Here is an 8818-nt window from a genome sequence, read left to right as displayed (position 1 = left end):
ACTGGCAAGGCTAATGCGACTACTCCACTGGCTAACCTAGTGTGACTACTCCACTGGCTACTCTAGTGTGAATACTCCCCTGGCTGGCCTAGTGTGACTACTCCACTCGCTAGGCTAGTGTGACTACTCCACTGGCTAGCCTAGTGTGACTACTCCACTGGCTAGCCGAGTGTGACTACTACACTGGCTAGGCTAGTGTGACTACTCCACTGGCTAGCCTAGTGTGACTACTCCACTGGCTAGCCGAGTGTGACTACTCCACTGGCTAGGCTCGTGTGACTACTCCACTGGCTAGTCTAGTGTGACTACTCCTCTGGCTAGGCTAGAGTGACTAATCCACGGGCTAGCCCAGTGTGACTACTCCACTGGCTAGTCTAGTGTGACTACTCCACTGGCTAGGCTAGTGTGACTACTCCACTGGCTAATCTAGTGTGACTACTCCTCTGGCTAGGCTAGAGTGACTACTCCACTGGCGAGCCTAGTGTGACTACTCCACTGGCTAGCCTATAGTGACTACACCACTGGCTATCCTAGTGTGACTACTCCACTGGCTAGCCTAGAGTGACTACACCACTGGCTAGCCGAGTTTGCCTCCTCCCCTGGCAAGCCGAGAGTGACTACTCCACTGGCTAGCCTAGTGTGACTACTCCCCTGGCTAGCCTAGAGTGACTACTCCACTGGCTATTCTAGTGTGACTACTCCACTGTCTAGCCTAATGTGACGACTCTACTGGCTAGTCTAGTGTGACTGCTCCACTGGCTAGCCTAGTGTGACTATTCCACTGGCTCGTCTAGTGTGACTACTCCACTGGCTAGACTAGAGTGACTACTCCACTGGCTAGGCTAGAGTGACTATTCCACTGGCTAGTCTAGTGTGACTACTCCACTGGCTAGACTAGAGTGACTACTCCACTGGCTAGTCTATAGTGACTACACCACTGGCTATCCTAGTGTGACTACTCCACTGGCTAGCCTAGAGTGACTACACCACTGGCTAGCCGAGTTTGCCTCCTCCCCTGGCAAGCCGAGAGTGACTACTCCACTGGCTAGCCTAGTGTGACTACTCCCCTGGCTAGCCTAGAGTGACTACTCCACTGGCTATTCTAGTGTGACTACTCCACTGTCTAGCCTAATGTGACGACTCTACTGGCTAGTCTAGTGTGACTACTCCACTGGCTAGCCTAGTGTGACTATTCCACTGGCTCGTCTAGTGTGACTACTCCACTGGCTAGACTAGAGTGACTACTCCACTGGCTAGGCTAGAGTGACTATTCCACTGGCTAGTCTAGTGTGACTACTCCACTGGCTAGACTAGAGTGACTACTCCACTGGCTAGACTAGAGTGACTACTCCACTGGCTAGTCTAGTGTGACTACTCCACTGGCTAGGCTAGTGCGACTACTCCACTGGCTAGGCTAGTGCGACTGCTCCACTGGCTAGCCTAGTGTGACAACTCCACTGGCTAGGCTAGAGTGACTACTCCACTGGCTAGTCCAGTGTGACTACTCCACTGGCTAGCCCAGTGTGACTACTCCACTGGCTAGCCTAGTGTAACTGCTCCACTGGCTAGGCTAGAGTGACTACTCCACTGGATAGTCTAGTGTGACTACTCCACTGACTAGCCTAGTGTGACTACTCCACTGGCTAGCCTAGTGTGACGACTCCACTGGCTAGCCCAGTGTGACTACTCCACTGGCTAGCCTAGTGTGACTACTCCACTGGCTAGCCCAGTGTGACTACTCCACTGGCTAGTCTAGGGTGACTACTCCACTGGCTAGCCCAGTGTGACTACTCCACTGGCTAGGCTAGTGTGACTACTCCACTGGCTCATCTAGTGTGACTACTCCTCTGGCTAGGCTAGAGTGACTACTCCACTGGCGAGCCTAGTGTGACTACTCCACTGGCTAGCCTAGAGTGACTACACCACTGGCTATCCTAGTGTGACTACTCCACTGGCTAGCCTAGAGTGACTACACCACTGGCTAGCCGAGTTTGCCTACTCCACTGGCTAACCTAGAGTGACTACTCCTCTGGCTAGCCCAGTGTGACTACTCCACTGGCTAGTCTAGTGTGACTACTCCACTGGCTAGCCTAGTGTGACTACCCCACTGGCCAGCCTAGAGTGACTACTCCACTGGCTACTCTAGTGTGACTACTCCACCGGCTAGCCGAGAGTGACTACTCCACTGGCTAGTCTAGTGTGACTACTCCACTGGCAAGTCTAGTGTGACTACTCCACTGGCTAGCCTAGTGTGACTACTCCACTGGCTAGCCTAGTGTGACTACTCCACTGGCTAGTCTAGTGTGAATACTCCCCTGGCAAGCCTAGAGTGACTACTCCACTGGCTAGCCTAGTGTGACTACTCCCCTGGCTAGCCTAGAGTGACTACTCCACTGGCTATTCTAGCGTGACTACTCCACTGGCTAGACTAATGTGACGACTCTACTGGCTAGTCTAGTGTGACTACTCCACTGGCTAGCCTAGTGTGACTATTCCACTGGCTAGTCTAGTGTGACTACTCCACTGGCTAGACTAGAGTGACTACTCCACTGGCTAGGCTAGAGTGACTATTCCACTGGCTAGTCAAGTGTGACTACTCCACTGGCTAGACTAGAGTGACTACTCCACTGGCTAGTCTAGTGTGACTACTCCACTGGCTAGGCTAGTGCGACTACTCCACTGGCTAGCCTAGTGTGACAACTCCACTGGCTAGGCTAGAGTGACTACTCCACTGGCTAGTCCAGTGTGACTACTCCACTGGCTAGCCCAGTGTGACTACTCCACTGGCTAGCCTAGTGTAACTGCTCCACTGGCTAGGCTAGAGTGACTACTCCACTGGCTAGTCTAGTGTGACTACTCCACTGGCTAGCCTAGTGTGACTACTCCACTGGCTAGCCTAGTGTGACGACTCCACTGGCTAGCCCAGTGTGACTACTCCACTGGCTAGCCTAGTGTGACTACTCCACTGGCTAGCCCAGTGTGACTTCTCCACTGGCTAGTTTAGAGTGACTACTCCACTGGCTAGCCCAATGTGACTACTCCACTGGCTAGTCTAGGGTGACTACTCCACTGGCTAGCCCAGTGTGACTACTCCCCTGGCTAGCCTAGAGTGCCTACTCCACTGGCTAGGCGAGTGTGACTACACCACTGGCTAGCCTAGAGTGACTACTCCACTGGCTAGCCCAGTGTGACTGCTCCACTGGCTTGCCTAGAGTGACTACTCCACTGGCTAGCCCAGTGTGACTACTCCACTGGCTAGCCTAGTGTGACTACTCCACTGGCTAGCCCAGTGTGACTACTCCACTGGCTAGTCTAGGGTGACTACTCCACTGGCTAGCCCAGTGTGACTACTCCACTGGCTAGGCTAGTGTGACTACTCCACTGGCTAATCTAGTGTGACTACTCCTCTGGCTAGGCTAGAGTGACTACTCCACTGGCGAGCCTAGTGTGACTACTCCACTGGCTAGCCTAGAGTGACTACACCACTGGCTATCCTAGTGTGACTACTCCACTGGCTAGCCTAGAGTGACTACACCACTGGCTAGCCGAGTTTGCCTACTCCACTGGCTAACCTAGAGTGACTACTCCTCTGGCTAGCCCAGTGTGACTACTCCACTGGCTAGTCTAGTGTGACTACTCCACTGGCTAGCCTAGTGTGACTACCCCACTGGCTAGCCTAGAGTGACTACTCCACTGGCTACTCTAGTGTGACTACTCCACTGGAAAGCCGAGAGTGACTACTCCACTGGCTAGTCTAGTGTGACTACTCCACTGGCAAGTCTAGTGTGACTACTCCACTGGCTAGCCTAGTGTGACTACTCCACTGGCTAGCCTAGTGTGACAACTCCACTGGCTAGTCTAGTGTGAATACTCCCCTGGCAAGCCTAGAGTGACTACTCCACTGGCTAGCCTAGTGTGACTACTCCACTGGCTAGGCTAGAGTGACTACTCCACTGGCTAGTCCAGTGTGACTACTCCACTGGCTAGCCCAATGTGACTACTCCACTGGCTAGCCTAGTGTAACTGCTCCACTGGCTAGGCTAGAGTGACTACTCCACTGGCTAGTCTAGTGTGACGACTCCACTGGCTAGCCCAGTGTGACTACTCCACTGGCTAGCCTAGTGTGACTACTCCACTGGCTAGTCTAGGGTGACTACTCCACTGGCTAGCCCAGTGTGACTACTCCACTGGCTAGTCTAGGGTGACTACTCCACTGGCTAGCCCAGTGTGACTACTCCCCTGGCTAGCCTAGAGTGCCTACTCCACTGGCTAGGCTAGTGTGACTACACCACTGGCTAGCCTAGAGTGACTACTCCACTGGCTAGCCCAGTGTGACTGCTCCACTGGCTTGCCTAGAGTGACTACTCCACTGGCTAGCCCAGTGTGACTACTCCACTGGCTAGCCCAGTGTGCCTACTCAACTGGCTAGCCTAGTGTGACTACTCCACTGGCTAGGCTATTGTGACTAATCCACTGGCTAGCCTAGTGTGACTACTCCACTGGCTAGCCCAGTGTGACTACTCCACTGGCGAGCCTAGTGTGACTACTCTACTGGCTAGCCCAGTGTGACTACTCCACTGGCTAGGCTAGAGTGACTACTCCACTGGCTAGCCCAGTGTGCCTACTCCACTGGCTAGCCTAGTGTGACTACTCCACTGGCTAGCCCAGTGTGACTACTCCACTGGCTAGCCTAGTGTGACTACTCCACTGGCTAGCCCACTGTGACTACTCCACTGGCTAGGCTAGAGTGACTAATCCACTAGCTAGGCGAGAGTGACTACTCCACTGGCTAGGCTAGAGTGACGACTCCACCGGCTAGCCTAGAGTGACTACTCCACTGGCTAGGCTGGTGTGACTAACCCACTGGATAGGCTAGTGTGACTACTCCACTGGCTAGGCTTGAGTGACTACTCCACTGGCTAGCCTAGAGTGACTACTCCACTGGCTAGACTAGCATGACTAATCCACTGGCTAGGCTAGTGTGACTACTCCACTGGCTAGGCTAGTATGACTACTTCACTGGCTAGGCTAGAGTGACGACTCCACTGCCTAGGCTAGAGTGACTACTCCACTGGCTAGCCTAGAGTGACCACTCCACTGGCTAGCCTAGTGTGACTACTCCACTGGCTAGGCTAGAGTGACTAATCCACTGGCTAGCCTAGAGTGACTACTCCACTGGCTAGCCTAGTGTGACTACTCCACTGGCTAGGCTAGTGTGACTACTCCACTGGCTAGCCTAGTGTGACTACTCCACTGGCTAGCCTAGAGAGATTACTCCACTGGCTAGTCTAGTGTGACTACTCCACTGGCTAGTCTAGTGTGACTACTCCACTGGCTAACCTAGTGTGACCACTCCACTGGCTAGCCCAGTGTGACTACTCCCCTGGCTAGTCTAGTGTGACTACTCCACTGGCTAGCCTAGTGTGACTACTCCACTGGCGAGCCTAGTGTGACTACTCCACTGTCTAGCCTAATATGACTACTCCCCTGGCTAGCCTAGTGTCACTACTCCACTGGCCACACTAGTGTGACTACTCCACTGGCTAACCTAGTGTGACTACTCCCCTGGCTAGCCTAGTGTGACTACTCCACTGGCTAGCCTAGTGTGACTACTCCACTGGCTAGCCTAGTGTGACTACTCCACTGGCTAGCCTAGTGTGACTACTCCCCTGGCTAGCCTAGATTGACTACTCCACTGGCTAGCCTAGAGTGACTACTCCACTGGCTAGCCTAGAGTGACTACTCCACTGGCTAGTCTAGTGTGACCACTCCACTGGCTAGACTAGTGTAACTACTCCACTGGCTAGCCGAGTGTGACTACTCCAATGGCTACTCTAGTGTGACTACTCCACTGGCTAGTCTAGTGTGACTACTCCACTGGCTAGGCTAGTGTGACTACTCCACTGGCTAGCCTAGTGTGACTACTCCACTGGCTAGTCTAGTGTGACCACTCCACTGGCTAGCCTAGTGTGTCTACTCCACTGGCTACTCTAGTGTGACTACTCCACTGGCATGGCTAATGCGACTGCTCCACTGGCTAACCTTGTGTGACTACTCCATTGGCTACTGTAGTGTGAGTACTCCCCTGCCTAGCCTAGTGTGACTACTCCACTGCCTAGGCTAGTGTGACTACTCCACTGGCTAGCCTAGTGTGACTACTCCACTGGCTAGCCTAGTGTGACTACTCCACTGGCTAGACGAGTGTGACTACTCCACTGGCTAGCCTAGTGTGACTACTCCACTGGCTAGCCCAGTGTGACTACTCCACTGGCTAGTCTAGTGTGACTACTCCACTGGCTCGGCTAGAGTGACTAATCCACTGGCAAGCCCAGTGTGACTACTCCACTGGCTAGTCTAGTGTGACTACTCCACTGGCTAGGCTAGTGTGACTACTCCACTGGCTAGGCTAGTGTGACTACTCCACTGGCTAGTCTAGTGTGACTACTCCACTGGCTAACCTAGTGTGACTACTCCACTGGCTAGTCTAGTGTGACTACTGCACTGGCAAGTGTAGTGTGACTACTCCACTGGCTAGTCTAGTGTGACTACTCCACTGGCTAGCCTAGTGTGACTACACCACTGGCTACTCTAGTGTGATTACTCAACTGGCTAGCCTAGTGTGACTACTCCACTGGCTAGCCCAGTGTGCCTACTCCACTGGCTAGTCTAGTGTGACTACTCCACTGGCTAGCCTAGTGTGACTACTCCACTGGTTAGCCTAGTGTGACTACTCCACTGGCTAACCTCGTGTGACTACTCCCCTGGCTAGTCTAGTGTGACTACTCCACTGGCTAGCCTAGTGTGACTACTCCACTGGCTAGCCTAGTGTGACTACTCCACTGGCTAGCCTAGTTTGACTACTCCACTGGCTAGCCTAGTGTGACTACTCCCCTGGCTAGCCTAGATTGACTACTCCACTGGCTAGCCTGGATTGACTACTCCACTGGCTAGCCTGGAGTGACTACTCCACTCGCTAGTCTAGTGTGACTACTCCACTGGCTAGACTAGTGTGACTACTCCACTGGCTAGTCTAGTGTGACTACTCCACTGGCTAGGCTCGTGTGACTACTCCACTGGCTAGTCCAGTGTGACTACTCCACTGGCTAGGCTAGAGTGACTAATCCACTGGCTAGCCCAGTGTGACTACTCCACTGGCTAGCCTAGAGTGACTACTCCACTGGCTCGCCTAGTGTGACTACTCCACTGGCTAGGCTAGTGTGACTACTCCACTGGCAAGTCTAGTGTGACTACTCCACTGGCTAACCTAGTGTGACTACTCCACTGGCTAGTCTAGTGTGACTACTCCACTGGCAAGTGTAGTGTGACTACTCCACTGGCTAGTGTAGTGTGACTACTCCACTGGCTAGCCTAGTGTGACTACACCACTGGCTACTCTAGTGTGACTACTCAACTGGCTAGCCTAGTGTGACTACTCCACTGGCTAGCCCAGTGTGCCTACTCCACTGGCTAGTCTAGTGTGACTACTCCACTGGCTAGCCTAGTGTGACTACTCCACTGGCGAGCCTAGTGTGACTACTCCACTGGCTATCCTAGTGTGACTACTCCCCTGGCTAGCCTAGAGTGACTACTCCGCTGGCTAGCCTAGTGTGACTACTCCACTGGCTAGCCTAGTGTTACTACTCCACTGGCTAGCCTAATGTGACTACTCCCCTGGCTATCCTAGTGTCACTACTCCACTGGCTAGCCTAGTGTGACTACTCCACTGGCTAACCTCGTGTGACTACTCCCCTGGCTTGTCTAGTGTGACTACTCCACTGGCTAGGCTAGAGTGACTAATCCACTGGCAAGCCCAGTGTGACTACTCCACTGGCTCGTCTAGTGTGACTACTCCAGTGGCTAGGCTAGTGTGACTACTCCACTGGCTAGTCCAGTGTGACTACTCCACTGGCTAGGCTAGAGTGACTAATCCACTGGCTAGCCCAGTGTGACTACTCCACTGGCTAGCCTAGAGTGACTACTCCACTGGCTAGCCTAGTGTGACTACTCCACTGGCTAGGCTAGTGTGACTACTCCACTGGCAAGTCTAGTGTGACTACTCCACTGGCTAACCTAGTGTGACTACTCCACTGGCTAGTCTAGTGTGACTACTCCACTGGCTAGTCTAGTGTGACTACTCCACTGGCAAGTGTAGAGTGACTACTCCACTGGCTAGTCTAGTGTGACTACTCCACTGGCTAGCCTAGTGTGACTACACCACTGGCTACTCTAGTGTGACTACTCAACTGGCTAGCCTAGTGTGACTACTCCACTGGCTAGCCCAGTGTGCCTACTCCACTGGCTAGTCTAGTGTGACTACTCCACTGGCTAGCCTGGTGTGACTACTCCACTGGCTAGCCTAGTGTGACTACTCCACTGGCTATCCTAGTGTGACTACTCCCCTGGCTAGCCTAGAGTGACTACTCCACTGGCTAGCCTAATGTGACTACTCCACTGGCTAGCCGAGTGTGACAACTCCACTGGCCAGCCGAGTGTTACTACTCCACTGGCTAGCCTAATGTGACTACTCCCCTGGCTATCCTAGTGTCACTACTCCACTGGCTAGCCTAGTGTGACTACTCCACTGGCTTACCTCGTCTGACTACTCCCCTGGCTAGTCTAGTGTGACTACTCCACTGGCTAGCCTAGTGTGGCTACTCCACTGGCTAGCCTAGTGTGACTACTCCACTGGCTAGCCTAGTGTGACTACTCCACTGGCTAGCCTAGTGTGACTACTCCCCTGGCTAGCCTAGATTGACTACTCCACTGGCTAGCCTGGATTGACTACTCGACTGGCTAGCCTGGAGTGACTAGTCCACTG

The sequence above is a fragment of the Somniosus microcephalus genome, chromosome 2 (assembly GCF_052327205.1).
Source record: "Somniosus microcephalus isolate GS21.2 chromosome 2, FLI_Smic_1.0, whole genome shotgun sequence".
Lineage (NCBI taxonomy): Eukaryota > Metazoa > Chordata > Chondrichthyes > Squaliformes > Somniosidae > Somniosus > Somniosus microcephalus.
The sequence above is the reverse complement of the archived record's forward strand: the minus strand, read 5'-3'. Positions refer to the sequence as shown.